This window comes from Eptatretus burgeri, chromosome 2 (assembly GCF_056783735.1).
Source record: "Eptatretus burgeri isolate ZD-2024b chromosome 2, Ebu_testis_v1, whole genome shotgun sequence".
NCBI lineage: Eukaryota > Metazoa > Chordata > Myxini > Myxiniformes > Myxinidae > Eptatretus > Eptatretus burgeri.
The window spans coordinates 88,189,088-88,205,254 of NC_140962.1; the positions used below are offsets into that span (position 1 = coordinate 88,189,088).

General features: G+C 44.0%; 1 long non-coding RNA gene across 1 annotated transcript in view; it reads left to right on the forward strand.

Moving 5' to 3' along the window:
* The first annotated feature begins 1,645 nt into the window (after positions 1-1,645).
* Positions 1,646-16,167, forward strand: part of LOC147032517 (uncharacterized) — a 34,631-nt gene continuing 20,109 nt past the window's right edge. The window contains exon 1 of the long non-coding RNA XR_015052080.1: positions 1,646-1,696. This is a non-coding gene — a long non-coding RNA (uncharacterized LOC147032517). The remainder of the gene's footprint in view (positions 1,697-16,167) is intronic.

The following is a 16,167-nucleotide window of genomic DNA, read 5'->3' on the forward strand; positions in this document are numbered from 1 at the left end:
CAGTTTCTTGGCAAGGGTTATTCTGGGTAGTTTGCGATTGCCTTCACAGCAGTCAGTCAAGTATGAATTTATTCATGGTGCTGGCGATAGCAGCTTGCCTACTTTTCATGAAAGATACCGTGGGATCTTTAACGTCCACTAACTAATTCTGGTAGATGGGACACCAGTTATAATGTCCACCCGACAGAGGGCGCGATTGCCTTGCATGTGAAACACCAAGAGGACAGTTTAGAGCTGGGCTGAGATTCAAACCCAGGCGAGATAACTCAGAGACGAGTGTGCATCATCCTATGTCAAAAAGTTCAACGGATTCGTGATCAGCGTGAAAAATGGCCATAAAAAACACTCCTTTCAACGGGACAACAGAGAAAAAGTCGATGTGTGCCCAACCCTAATATTACATGCCCTAGTAAGCCATAATTATCAAATTTTACCTGAAAAGTGGGTAAATTTGGTGGCCATTTTGAATTTTTGCATTTTACCAACCTAAGACATCATCCTATGTCAAAAAGTTCAACGGATTCGTGATCAGCGTGAAATTTGGCCATAAAAAAACACTCCTTTCAATGGGAAAACAGAGAAAAAGTCGATGTGTGCCCAACCCTAGTTAGACAGCACTAAAACTTGATTAGGTGTGTATCTACCTAATCCTACCTAAAATTAGGTGTGTACCTACATAATCCTACCTACCTACCCAGGGTCCTGAGTTCAAATCCCGTTGGCCGCTGAATTAATACACCAGGAGGTTGACTCAGCCTGTGTCATCCTTCCGGTCGGCGAAATGAGTACCAGTGTGTACTGGTAGAGGGACACTGCATCAGAGACACAGTCGCGCTTCCAAGAAGTGATAGCTACCCCGGCAGCGAAGCTGCCATAGGCAAGTAGAAAAGAAGAAGAAGAAGATTTCCATTCCTTTGTCCCAGCCTGCGATGACCAATCGAGCTATTGTGTCCACAGTGGATGGGACAGAGGGGAGTTTAGAGAGATGGTAGAATAGATACATGAGTAAGAAAGTCCCTATTCTAACCGTGTCGGTATCTGTACGTATGAATGGTGTACCTCTGTTTTATCTCCTTCCTACTCGATCACAGGGACACGTAGCACCTTGCGCTCCGCGATGATTCGCCCGTGTTCGGCCGGTTGACGACCCCTGTCTTTTCATCTCAGCTACTTAGATTTTTTTATAAGAAGTTTTTTCAGTGAAGGATGATTTTGTGGAACCTGCTGAGAAAGTTTTTTCCATCATGTTAAAGAGAAGATATTTGGCTGATTGTTTGATCAGGTCTTGTGATAATCTCTTTAAACTCCATCGTCACCTTTAATTTAACTTGTTGATTTTCGTGTGAACAACTTCCTATTGCATTGCATTTGATAGAATAAAAATAATGAATTAATAATTTTAGTGATGTCTCTTCTTTAATTAATATTACTGATTAAAAAAAAAATATATATATATATATATATATATATACATTTTTAGATGGTTTTAAATAATGGGGGTATTTAGATGAAAATGCAATAAATAAATATGATTTATAAAATACATTATAAATAAGCATGAAAATAGTTTCTCGATGGTTGCTTGGATACGCAGAGCAGCATGTTGATATCGGTTGTTGATGACAGTTTGAATATTTGAATGACAGTTTGAGTCGATGGTTAGATGGAGGTGCTGTGTAATGGACATGAGTACAAGGTAAAGTGTTTATCACTTAATATATTATCATATAAAGGGAAGTATGATTCAAGTCTTTCATATCGAGTGATACTTTAAATACAAGTAATAATTAAATAAGTTTGTATAAGGAATCGGATCATTTGCATTGAATATCTGTTTGTTTTCTCTGAAATGTCCACCTTGTAAATAAAGAATATTGGAGATTTGGGTAAAACTGCCTTATGTACTGAACATGAGGATAATGAGGGAGCAGCCACACAAAGTCCACAAACCGAATCAATGAAAGTGATATCAACCTACAAAACACACAGAATGAAGCACAAGGTAATAAACTTTAACTTGATGAACAATATGTGGGTTTTCAATGATTTTGAGATTCCCAAAAAGGATTTTTACTCTGGTTTGGAATTCATGTTCGACGCAGAGCCACGATTCTCATTTTTATGGTACTTCCCTGAAAAAGGTTCCCAATATTTAGTACATCCCTATATTTTCAATGTTAACATTTCTTTTAATGCTCGGGACATCTCAAGGCTTCAGAAAAATACAATCTTGTTCAGGGGTGTGTTCAGTTATCAAGTTTCTTGTGGAGTGCTCACCAAGTGGCTTAAGCACTCAAGCAAGCTGTTAGAAACGCTTGGAAACGGTTGCTAAGGAACGGCGAGCTTGCTGCTTGGTAACGGAACACGTCACAGAAGACGGGGATCGGCACTCATTTGCTCTGCACCCGTGAACCCGTACAGTCCACAAGAACCCCGGTAACTCTCTAATACATGACATACCTTAACATCAAGTGACACCATAATCCTTTAAGTAGTACTTCAGTGGGTCAGATAAGTGCTGACAGGTTTGCACACGAGTCTCGAAGCTATCTCACCTGGGTTTGAATCCTGATCCAGTAGACTGTGGAGCAAGTGATGAAATCTGTTACTTTTGTGACCTCCCCTCCAGTATCTGCTGTATGTAATTTGTGCTGGAAATTGTTTAAAATATATATTGGATATACAAGTGTGGGGGAAGTGAGTAATCCAAGAGGGGAGTTGGCCTTGGATTCCATAGGCAGACAGTTTGGAGAGCAGGACAGGATGCCAGACTGTATCAAAAGCTCGAGATATTTCCTGAGAGATGGCTCTGATCTCATGTCTGACATTGAGGGAGTCCACCATTGTGGGGAGAGTGGAAGCAGCATGTCCAAGGTGGAGTGATCAGGTCTGAATCCGAATTGATGATCTGAGGTGACGATTTTGGTGAAAAGGAATGATTTTATGTCAACTGTGATGATGGATGACATGACCTTACTGATGATTGGAAGTACCATTTAAGATCACTGGGCTCTCCTGCGATGAGTCTAAGTCTTTGGGTCTCTCACTGCAGGCAGGTCGGTGGTTTTTCTGTCTTCCACCATCTCCTCTCCGGCCTCGACCCCCCCTCCCCCCCCCGCTCTATCTGTTATCTCTCCCGCCAATATTTCCGTAGCGCTGAAGGTCCGCCAGCAACCCCTCTTCTGGTTAAACTACCACAATCAAGAATCATTGCTCACCTTCACTCTTTCATTTCTTCTTTCATTTCACTCTACTTTCCGATTGCTCGTGCTATGAAAATTCCAATGAAAAATTCCACATATGGAAGCAACCATTCTTGAACTCAAGAGGTTCAAGGTAGGTAAAAATACTTCACTCATTTCCTTTGTTGGTGAAATGGAGATGGAGAGGTCACTTTGGATGTGTCCATCTCTTTGACGGGCGGGGAGGGGGCTCGTCAATCTCTTTCTTTCATGGACTTTGCTATATTTTCATGATCCATTGCCTTCAAGGGTACTTTCCGATTGCTCGCGCTCTGGATTCCACACATGGAAGCAACCATTCTTGACTTTATAATGTTCAAGGTCGGTAAAAATATTTCACTCATTTCCTTTGTCGGTGAAATGGAGATGGAAGTCACTTTGGATGTGTCCATCACTTTGACGGGCGGGGAGGGGCTCGTCAATCTATTCCTTTCATGGGCTTGGTTCTCTTTTCATGATCCATTGCCTTCAAGGTCACTTTCCAATTGCTCGTACTCTGGATTCCACACGTGGAAGCAACCACTCTTAACCTGAAAATGTTCAAGGTTGGTAAAAATGTTCAAGGTTGGTTCAAGGTTGAGGTCTCCTTCGGGGCTCCCTGCTGACGTTCTCAAAGCTAAGTTTCTGGTCGTTATTTGTCCCGTTTTAACTGTTTAATTTTCTCACCTACATGTTACTGTGTGTTGCTAGTTCGGTTTTGTTTCAAAAATCGTGCTATTTTGTGAGTATTTTTGTCGACGTTCTTACCTGTGCTTGAGGCCTACGCGTAGGCTTGAGGCCTACCGGTTCCACTCGGTGTTCGATCGTTTTTTTTTTTTTTTGTTGTTTGTTTTTTCTCCCCATTACCTTCATTTTCTATCCTCCCCATTACCTTCAATTTTGATCCTCCCCACTTTCCAAACATCCCCCATTCTCCCAACTAATTCTTTCTTATCTCACAAAAAAAAAAAACCTACAACAACAACACGCTCACCTTCTCCCGATTCTGCTTCTTCTTCTTCTTCTTAACTTCCTCCTCGTCTTCTTCCTCGATTTTTTTTTTTTTTACACTTCCATGACCTAATCTGTTGAACTCTCTCATATATTAATATTAACAACAAAAAAAAAAAAATATATATATATATATTTATATATATATATTTATATACACCCAACAACAACAACAACACGCTCACCTTCTCCCCTTCTCCCGATTCTGCTTCTTCTTCTTCCTCTAAACTTCCTCCTCGTCTTCTTCATCGTTTTTTTTTTTTTTTACACTTCCATGACCTAATCTGTTGAACTCTCTCATACATTATTTTTAACAACAAAAACGATCTTATAATGCTTCATCTTCCTCTCTCACACATGTGGTACTCTTCTGCTATTTTAACAGACTGCTCTCATTTCGACCTCTCCTTCATTCCTTGCCTAAAAAATCCAACTATTACAGCGCTTCTTCTCTCCATGCTCTGAATTCGCCTTCATTGCATCCATCAAGAATTGTGTTAAATCGCATCTCTGACCTAAAACTTTTAAAAACCACAGTTTGCCATGGATGCTCGCTTTCCATCAACCATTCTTTTTTTCCAAATTCAGTGCCAACTCACCCCCCTCACCCCTCACTCTCACTCTCAAAGCAACCATCCCACTCTTCTCCCTCCAAGCCTCCCTCTCACCTCTCTCAAAAATCCCCCCCTCACCTTTCTCCCACCTTTCATCCCCCTCACTCTTCCTTCTCAAAGTTGCCCCCCTCTCATCCAGCAACCTGCCTCCCTCCACTGCCCTCTCACCTCCATCTCTTCCTCCACCTCCTCAAATCCTCAACTGCCTTCTTCCTTGTCTCTTGTCCCCCCTCTCCCCCAGCACCACAGAGCCTTTTCTCCTCATTCGGCCCCCTCTCCTCGCTGTTCTGCAATACCCCACACTCCTTCAGCAACCCTCCTTACCTGCCCCCCTCGTCCCTTGTCCTACCCTCCCCCTCCCCCTCCACCTCCTGCACCCAAAGCCACATCCCCTTCCTCTTCATTAAAAGTGTGGACCTCAAATATCCGGGGCCTTCGCTCAAACCTTTCAGATCTTTCCATACAGGTTGCCACTGACAAACCAGACATTATCTGCCTAACAGAAACTTTCCTCTCCCAAGACGTGTCTGACTCCCAAGTATCTCTCCCTGGCTACTCCCTCTTACGGTATGACAGACCTGAGCCTCGTCCTGGTGGAGGTGTTGCTCTCTTCATCAAAGACTCTATTCCTCACTCTCCATGCACTGCTCTCACTTCCCCACACCCCCAGGAATACCTCTGGCTTCGGCTTCCCTCCACTCCCACCTCATGTTTATATGTGTACTGTGCCGTCCACCGAACAGTGATGACTCCATCTACACCTCACTATCCGAAAACATGGACCATCTTCTATCTTCTCATCCAAACTCTCTCTTCCTCTTATGTGGTGACTTCAATTGTCATCACGCCAGTTGGCTAGGTGTGGGTACCTCTCTCACCTGCCATGGCACCTCAGCAAAAGCTTTCTGCGACTCATTGGGACTGACTCAATCGGTCAACTTCCCGACCCGGATCTCAACCAATGGTACTCCATCTCTTCTGGATCTGATTTTGACAAATTTCCCTGACAATATCTGCTGCTCTTCCTTCGCTCCAATTGGTTCTTCTGACCATGTCTTGTCAAAGTGGACATCTCTCTGGCTGTTATCAGAGAACCACCTCACCGCCGTTGAGTCTGGCATTTCACTCAAGCCGACTGGCAGGGTCTCCGAGCAGCCATCAAACTTGCAGACTGGTCTCCTATCACTACTTTCTCAAACATCAACTCATCCTGGGAATTCTTTCAAAGAAACTTGCTCTCCCTCATGCACAGATTTATCCCCTCTCGTGTTCAGTTGTCTTACCCTTCCTCCCGCCCTTGGTTTACTGAAGCTTGTGGCGAGGCAGTTGTCCTGAAACAACTTGCCTTTGCCTCATGGAAAGCAAACCCAACTGAGGGCAATCTCAGTTCTTTCCACAAAGCTCGGAACAAGTGTGTATCTACCCTCAGGAGAGCCAGAAAACAACATCTTTCTCATCTCAAGTCTGAACTCTCAAACCTCTCTCCCTCCTCAAAATCCTGGTGGCGTTTAATCAAATCTGTTTCTGGTGTATGTTCCCCCTCCATCCCCTCCCTTACCTCAAATGGCCGCAGTGCTGATTCCACACGTGATAAAGCTGAATGTCTAAACTCGGTGTTTGCAGCTAAATCTTGTGTCCTAAACCCATCACTATCTCTACCCACTTTACCCAGTCGCACCCAACTGTCCCTGGACTCTGTGTCCTTTTCTCCTGACAAGGTGGAGAGCTTGCTTTCAAACCTCGAGTCAGATTCTGCAACCGGTCCAGACGGCATCAGCCCACGTGTCCTCAAAGCCTGCTCTTCTGCTCTTGCTCACCCTCTCTCTGTTCTATTCACCCTCTCATTTGCCCAAGGTCATCTGCCATCTGCTTGGAAATCTGCTAACATCACTGCCCTGCATAAAAAAGGTGCAAAAACAGATCCCTGTAACTACAGACCAATCGGCCTTCTCCCAATCATCAGCAAGGTGATGGAATCCATCATCGCCTCAGACATGAAATCCTTCCTCTTCTCCAATGGCTTGATTTCCAATCATCAATTTGGTTTCAGACCAGGTCACTCTACCCTGGATATGCTGCTTCTGCTCTCCCATCAATGGATGGAGGTCCTCAATGCCAGACAGGAAATCCGAGCCGTATCCCTGGACATATCACGTGCTTTTGACACAGTCTGGCACCCTGCCCTACTCACCAAACTCCCTTCCCATGGTATTCAAGGCCATCTCCACTCATGGCTCGCAGACTTCCTCTCCTGTCGCAGTCAACGTGTGGCCCTAAATGGAGTTCTTTCATCCCCTCTTCCTGTGCAGGCTGGAGTTCCTCAAGGTAGTGTTCTGGGCCCTGTTCTTTTTCTGGTTTTCATTAATGATCTCTCGGACTCTCTGGAAAATCCTCTATTTCTCTTTGCCGACGACTCCACCCTCTGCCGTACCATCTGTCATCCCTCAGACCGGCAAGCAGCAGCTTCTTCACTCACTGCAGATCTGGATAAAATCACAAACTGGTCCAACACGTGGAACATGTCTTTCAATCCAGACAAATCTCACACTCTCACTATGTCTCTTCGAAAGGACCGTTTACAAAACCCCCCCATCCACTTTCTCAACAATCCTCTGGAAGAAGTCTTTTCTTTCAAACTTCTAGGTCTCACTATCTGCCATGACCTTTCCTGGGAAAGTCACATTTCCAACCTCGCCTCAAAAGCCAGTCGCCGACTGGGAATCCTCCGTCGTGCTTGGTCAGTCGGCCCTCTTGAGCTCCTGACCACTTACAAAGCTTTTGTCCGTAGCCTGATGGAGTACTGCTCTCCCCTCTGGGCTGGTGCTCCTGCCTCCCACCTTTCTCGGCTTCACGCTGTCGAAACCAGGGCATTTAAGATCATCGGCATCTCCCGCAATGAAGCTGAGTCTTTGGGCCTCTCACTCAATCACCGCTGGTTGGTCGGTGGTCTTTCTGTCTTCTACCGACTCCTCTCCAGCCTTGCCCCCTGCTCTCTCTGCGATTTGTGCCCACCACATTTCCACAGGGGCGCTCAAGGTCCGCCAACAACCCCTTCTGGTAAAACTACCAAAATCACGAATCACTGCTCATCTTCACTCTTTCATTCCTCTTTTTTCCCGCCTTTGGGAATAAACTTCCTCACTCTATTCTTTCCCATTCTTCCCTCCAGGCTTTCAAAACAGCTGTTCACCACCACCTCTTATCTTCCCCCATCCAAATCCTCGATCTTTTCTACCCCCGATAATCCACCCAAGCCCACTTCCTTCATTTCTCCTACTTTCCTTCCTGAAAGTCCCTGAAATGTCCATCTTCTCTTCGCCATGTTCCCTGTCCCATCCCCATCCCTCTCCCTTCCACAGTTCACCTAATGTGTCTGTTCCCCACTGTTTTGTCCCTTCCACTCCCGCCCCTCTTGTCTCATGCCTCCTTGCTGTGAGTTGTGTGTTAGCTCTCATACGAGCCTCGACCAAGGTATAAAAAAAAAAAAAAAAAAAAAATACTTCACTCATTTTCTTTGTCGGTGAAATGGAGATGGAAGTTACTTTGGATGTATCTATCACTTTGACGGGTGGGGAGGGGGCCAGCCAATCTATTCCTTTCATGGGCTTGCTTATATTTTCATGATCCATTGCCTTTAAAGTCACTTTACGATGGCTCAGGCTCTGGATTACACACGTGGAAGCAACCATTCTTGACATTATGATGTTTAAGGTGGGTAAAAATACTTCACTTGTTTCCTTTGTCTGTGAAATGGAGATGGAAGTAACTTTGGATGTGTCCATCACTTTGACGGGCAGGGAAGGGGCTCGTCAATCTTGGTTTTTTGTGGGCAATGTGACATTTTCATGTTCCATTTCCCGAAAAAAACATTTCCCGATTGCTCGATCTCCGGAGGCCACACACAGAAGCAATGATTCTTGACCTTGGAAGGTTCAAGGCCAATAAAAATTCCTCAATCAATTTGTTTTTCATTGGAATGGAGATGGGAGTCACTCTGGATGTGTCCATCACTTTGACAGGTGAGGATGGGGCTTGTCAATCTCTTGTTTTGTGGACAATATGACATTTTCATGTTCCCTTGCCTGCAAAAACATTTCCTGATTGGTCTGTCTCTGGAGGCCTGACAAAGAAGCTTTCATTCTTGACCTTATGAGGTCACAGGAAGATTAAAAAAATCCTCGATCAATTTGTTTTTTGTGGAATGGAGATGAAAGTCACTCTGGATGTGTTCATCACTTTGGCGGGTGGGGGTGGGGCTCATCAATCTTTTGTTTTTGTGGGCAATATAACATTGTCATGTTCCATTGCCTGGAAAAACATTTCCCAATTGCGCTGCCTCTCTCGAGGCCAGACACAGAAGCTTTCGTTCTTGACTTTATAAGGTTCTCGGAAGATAAAAATTCCTCGATCAATTTGTTTTCAGTGGAATTGAGATGGAAGTCACTCTGGATGTGTCCATCACTTTGACCGGCAGGGATGGGGCTCGTCACTATTTTGTTTTTGTGGGCAATATGGCATTTTCATGTAACATTGCCCATAAAAACATTTACCAATTGCGCTGCCTCTCTCGAGGCCAGAAACAGAAGTTTTGATTCTTGACCTTATAAGGTTCAAGGTCGATAAAAAAAATCCTCGATCAATGTGATTTCATTGGAATGGCGATGGAAGTCACTCTGGATGTGGCAATCACTTTGACCGGCAGGGATGGGGCTCGTCACTCTTTTGTTTTTGTGGGCAATATGACATTTTCATGTAACATTGACCGAAAAAACATTTCCCGATTGCTCAATCTCTGGAGACCACACACAGAAGCTTTGATTCTTGACCTTTGCAAGTGAAAGGCAGAAAAAATTCCTCAATCAATTTGTTTTTCATTGAAATGGAGATAGAAGTCAATCTGGAGGTGTCCATCACTTTGACGGGAGGGTTTGGGGCTCGTCAATCTTTTTTTGTGGGCAACATGATATTTTCATGTTCCATTGCCCGAAAAACATTTCCCGATTGCTCTGTCTCTCGAGGCCAGACACAGAAGCTTTGATTCTTGACCTTACAAGGTTCAATGTGGATAAAAATTCCTCAAACAATTTGTTTTTCATTGGAATGGAGATGGAAGTCACTCTGGATGTGTCCATCACATTGACGGGTGGAGATGGGCTCGTCAATCTTTTGTTTTTGTGGTCAAGATTACATTTAAATGTCCCATTGCCCGTAAAAAACATTTCCCATTTGCTCGGTCTCTGGAGGCCAGACGCAGAAGCTTTCATTCTTCACCTTATAAGGTTCAAGGTGGATAAAAATTCCTCGATCAATTTGCTTTCATTGGAATGGAGATGGAAGTCACTCTGGATGTGTCAATAACTTTGACCGGCAGGGATGGGGCTCGTCACTCTTTTGTTTTTGTGAGCAATATCACATTTTCTTGTTACATTGCCCATGAAAAACATTTCCAAATTGAGCTGCCTCTCTCAAAGCCAGACACAGAAGCTTTAATTCTTGAGTTTATACGATTCTCGGAGGATAAAAATTCGTCGATCAATTTGTTTTCTGTGGAATGGAGATGGAAGTCACTCGGGATGTGTCCATCACTTTGACGGGCCGGGATTGGGCTCGTCACTCTTTTGTTTTTGTGGGCAATGTGACATTTTCATATTCCCTTGCCCGCAAAAACATTTTCCGATTACTCTGTCTATCGAGGCCAAACACAGAAGCTTTGATACTTGACCTCACAAGGTTCAAGGTGGATAAAAATTCCTCGATCAATTTGTTTATTTGTGGAAAGGAGATGGAAGTCACTCTGGATGTGTCCACCACATTTACGGGCTGGGATTGGGCTCGTCACTCTTTTGTTTTTGAGGGCAACATGACATTTTCATGCTCCATTGCCCAAAATAATATTTCCCGTTGCTCGCTCTCTCGAGGCCAGACACAGAAGCATTGATTCTTGACCGGAGAAGGTTCAAGGCAGATAAAAATTGCTCAATCAATTTGTTTTTCATTGGAATGGATGTGGAAGTCACTCTGGATGTGTCCATCACTTTGACAGGTGGGGATGGGGCTCGTCAATCTCTTGTTTTGTGGGCAATATGACATTTCATGTTCCATTGCCCACAAAAACATTTCCCGATTGCTCGGTCTCTGGAGACCAGACACAGAAGCTTTGATTCTTGACCTCATACGGTTCAAGGGAGATAAAAATTCCTCAATCAATTTGTTTTTCATTGGAATGGAGAGGGAAGTCAGTCTCGATGTGTCCATCACTTTGACGAGAGGGGTTGTGGCTCGTCAGTCTTCAATATCTTGTTTTTGTGGAGAATATGACATTTTCTTGTTCCATTGCCCATAAAAACATTTCCCGATTGCTCGGTCTCTGGAGGCCAGACACAGAAGCTTTGATTCTTGACCTTATAAGGTTCAAGGTGGATAAAAATTCCTCGATCAATTTGTTTACATTGGAATGGAGATGGAAGTCACTCTGGATGTGTCCTTCACTTTGACGGGCAGAGATTGGGCTCGTCACTCTTTTGTTTTTGTGGGCATTGTGACATTTTCAGGTTCCATTGCCCGAAAAAACATTTCCCTATTGCTCGATCTCTGGAGGCCACAAACAGAAGCATTGATTCTTGACCTTAGAAGGTTCAAGGCAGATAAAAATTCCTCGCTCAATTTCTTTTTTTGTGGAATGCAGATGGAAGTCACTCTGGATGTGTCCATCGTTTTGACGGGCAGGAATGGGGTTCATCAATCTTTGGTTTTTATGGGCAATGTGACATTTTCATGTTCCATTGCCCGCAAAAACATTTCCTGATTGCTCTGTCTCTGGAGGCCTGACACAGAAGGTTTGATTCTTGACCTTATGAGGTCACAGGAAGATTAAAAAAATCCTTGATCAATTTGATTTTTTGTGGAAAGGAGATGGAAGTCGCTCTGGATGTGTCCACCACATTGACGGGCTGGGATTGGGCTCGTCAATGTTTTGTTTTTGTGGGCAACATGATATTTTCATGTTCCATTGCCTGAAAAAAACATGTCCCGATTGCTCGATCTCTGGAGGCCAGACAGAGAAGCTTTGATTCTTGACCTTAGAAGGTTCAAGGCAGATAAAAATTCCTCAATCAATTTGTTTTTCATTGGAATTGAGATGGAAGTCACTCTGGATGTGTCCATCATTTTGACGGGCATGGATAGGGCTCGTCAATCTTTTGTTTTTGTGGACAATATGACATTTTCATGTTCCATTGCCCGTAAAAACATTTCCCGATTGCTCTGTCTCTCAAAGTCAGACAAAGAAGCTTTGATTCTTGACCTTTGTAGGTTCAAGGGAGATAAAAAATTCCTCTATCAATTTGCTTTTCATTGGAATGGAGATAGAAGTCACTCTGGATGTGTCCATCACTTTGACGGGCGGGGATGGGGCTTGTCAATCTTTTGTTTTTGTGGGCAATATGACATTTTCATGCTGTATTGCCCGTAAAAACACTTCCCGAATGCTCTGTCTCTCAAAACCAGACAAAGGAGCTTTGATTCTTGACCTTTGCCGGTTCAACGGAGATAAAAAAAATTCTTCGATCAATTTGTTTTTCATTGAAATGGAGATGGAAGTCTCTCTGGATGTGTCCATCACTTTGACCGGTGGGGATGGAGCTCGTCAATCTTTTGTTTTTGTGGACAATATGACATTTTCATGTTCCATTGCCCGTAAAAAAACATTTCCCAATTGCTCGGTCTCTGGTGCCCAGACACAGAAGCATTGATTCTTGACCTCACAAGGTTCAAGGTGGATAATAATTCCTTGATAAATTTGCTTTCATTGGAATGGAGATGGAAGTCACTCTGGATGTATCCATCACATTGACGGGCAGGGATGGGGCTCGTCAATCTTTTGTTTTCGTGAGCAATATGACATTTTCATGTTACATTGCCCATAAAAACATTTCCCAATTGAGCTGCCTCTCTCGAGGCCAGAAACAGAAGCTTTAATTCTTGACTTTAAACGTTTAAGGAAGATAAAAATTCCTCGATCAATTTGTTTATTTGTGGAAAGGAGATGGAAGTCGATCTGGTTGTGTCCATCGCTTTGATGGGCAGGGATTGGGCTCGTCACTCTTTTGTTTTTGTGTGCAATGTGACATTTTCATCTTCCATTGGCCACAAAAACATTTCCCGATTATTGTCTATCGAGGCCAGACACAGAAGATTTGATACTTGACCTCACAAGGTTTAAGTGAGATAAAAATTCCTCGATCAATTTGTTTATTTGTGGAAAGGAGATGGAAGTCGATCTGGATGTGTCCACCACATTGACGGGTGGGGATTGGGCTTGTCAATATTTTGTTTTTGTGGGCAACATGACGTTTTCATGTTCCATTGCCCGAAATAAATATTTCTCGATTGCTCGATCTCTGGAGGCCACACAAAGAAGCATTGATTCTTGACTTTAGAAGGTTCAAGGCAGATAAAAATTCCTCGATCAATTTGTTTTTTGGTGGAATGGAGATGGAAGTCACTCTCGATGTGTCCATCACTTTGACGGGTGGGGATGACGCTCGTCAATCTATTGTTTTTGTGGGCAAGATTATACTTTCATGTTCCATTGCCCACAAAAACATTTCCCGATTGCTCGGTCTCTGGAGGCCAGGCACAGAAGCTTTGATTCCTGACCTTATGAGGTTGAAGGGAGATAAAAATTCCTCCATCAATTTGTTCATTTGTGGAATGGAGATGGAAGTCGCTCTGGATGTGTCCACCACATTGATGGGCGGGGATGGGGCTCGTCAATCTTTTGTTTTTGTGGGCATTGTGACATTTTCATGTTCCATTGCTCGAAAAAACATTTCCCGAATCATTTTCTTTTTAACCACCATGTTCTATATAAAACCAGGCAGGAGCATTGAAAAATCCATGCCATCTACCTTGTGAATTCAAAACAAAACAGTCATTCCTTTACAGTCCCCTTAACAGAGGGGGAGGGGTGGAGGGGCAGGGAGAGAGGGATCGGATAGGGGTGATAGAGGGATGGGATAGGGGTGGGAGAGAGAGAGGGATATGGGTGGGAGGGAGAGGGATAGGGGTGGGGGAGAGAGAGAGAGAGAAAGAGAGAAAGAGAGAAAGAGAGAAAGAGAGAGAGAAAGAAAGAGAAAGAAAGAAAGAGAGAAAGAGAGAAAGAAAAAGAAAGAAAGAAAGAGAGAGAGAGAGAGAGAGAGAGAGAGAGAGAGAGAGAGAGAGAGAGAAAGAGAAAGAGAAAGAGAGAGAGAGAGCTGAGAGAGAGAGAGAGAGAGAGAGAGAGAGAGAGAGAGAGAGATAGATAATGGAGGAGGGACAGGGGTATGCCAGGTGTTGGCTGAATCATCAGGATGGGCGGCTTGGGATCTGAGGGTCCTGAGTTGGAATCCTCCTTGGCCGTTGATTTAATACAAGGTGGGTTGACTTCCGAAGCCTGTCATCCTTCCGAGGTTGGCAAAATGAGTACCATCTTGCTGGGATGATTGAGCCATTGGAGTGTCCTTTGTCAGAGTGGCGACGCATCCAGGATTGTGCCCAACAGCCCAGCAGACTGCTTTGGCAGCACTGACGCTCTGTACAGAGTATGATCCTGATGGTTGGATGGAGAGGGTTGGGAGAGTGAGTTGTGAGAGGGGGAGGGATAGGCAGAGAGAGAGGAGAGGGGAGGGGAGGAGAGAGGGGAATTCTGGCAGATGTGACATCCAGTTTAGCGACACACACATTGAAGAATCACCCTGCCTGTGAAACACCGGGATGATAGTTTATAGCTGGGTCAGGATTCAAACCCAGGCTAGACAGCTAAGAGTGAGCTGTTAGAGTTAGGCTATCCTGCCCTGATGTTAATGAAACGTTTCTATTTTTAAATTTGTATTTATCCAACGAAATGGTTGATAAGGAACGGCTGGCTTGGCAAGTGATTGCCAATCCGTAATATTAAACACACACCTTCTGGAAATGCCTGAAATATCATGTATGTCAGAATTAGACAAACTAGTAGAGTACCTGCCCAACGGGCGATGTTGTTCCAAGCATGCAACATGTTCTTCTGATGCGTATCTTTATTTGGGTGGTGTATCGGCAACTGACAGCTCTGTGTCGGAAAAAACAAACAGAACTTGGGTCACACGAATGAAGCAAAAACATACCTACTGGTTATAATTAAAAACATCTCACTGCACTGGAAAACGTGGGGACAGGACTACTACACTGTAAAGGTGGAGACTTGCAATACCTTCCCCCACGTTGAGGCGGCACTATACAATACACAGTTCCATAAAGAATTTGCATCCTCCTCGCCCCCTCCATCCCTCCTCCCCTTCTCCTACTCCCTCACTCCCCCATCTCCCCTCCCCCTCCTCCCATACCCCCATCCCTCTCCCCCTCCCCCCTTCCAAGACCACCAGCAAAGATAATAACACCCCTATACATTAATTGCTGTCATGCTGATCCAATGCAGCAAGTCTGGATGTAATCTGCCCAGAACTGTAGTTGTGTGCCAAACGCACGCACACACGCACGCACGCATGCAGGTCTGTGAATAATAGGAAGGATGAACACTTTTATTTTTAGCAGTTGGAAGTGCTGCTAAGTTCAATTCTGGTGCTTAATTTTGTAAGTCGGCTTCGTTTGAGAGATTCTCGAGGTTATGGCATGTGCGGAAATGAAATAAAAGGCATGGATGCTGGCATCTCCAGGCGTTTATAAGCATTGCAATGTATGCAGCAATTCATAGATATGATGATCAGGCAACCGATAATACGAGTGAGGAAACTGAAAAAAAAAAAAACTATCATTAAATCGTTGCAGCCTGGTCCAAGTCAAGGCATGGTTGAGCAGGCCGAACAAAATGGCGAATTAAGACCTGAACTAGGAAACTAAGATGTGCATTTAGATGCCAGTGAGGTGGCTGTGAATGTGCTTGATGAAGGATATAATTACATCAGTGTTACATCCGTAGACCCAGGAATCACTATGATTACGTGATGTAAATGAGTTCATTCTCAATCAGGCCAGCTCTACTCGGGCATGCACATCGCAACTCCGCCCCCACCCCATAATCACGTCATCAACCCGGATATCCATGGATCACGCTATGCCAAAGCATACGTCAGACACAGCAACTACCCCCTTTTAAAACCTAAGCAATCCCTTAGTTTAATAATTTGGGTTCTCAGTAATCATTCATCAAGAACCAAAGAATAAAACATCACACTAACAAAAATACATTTCTCTTATATCTAATGTGTCATGCAATCATTCAAAATCTTTCACATTCATGATTCAAGATCATTCAAAAGCATGACTGGGAAGAAGTTTATCAT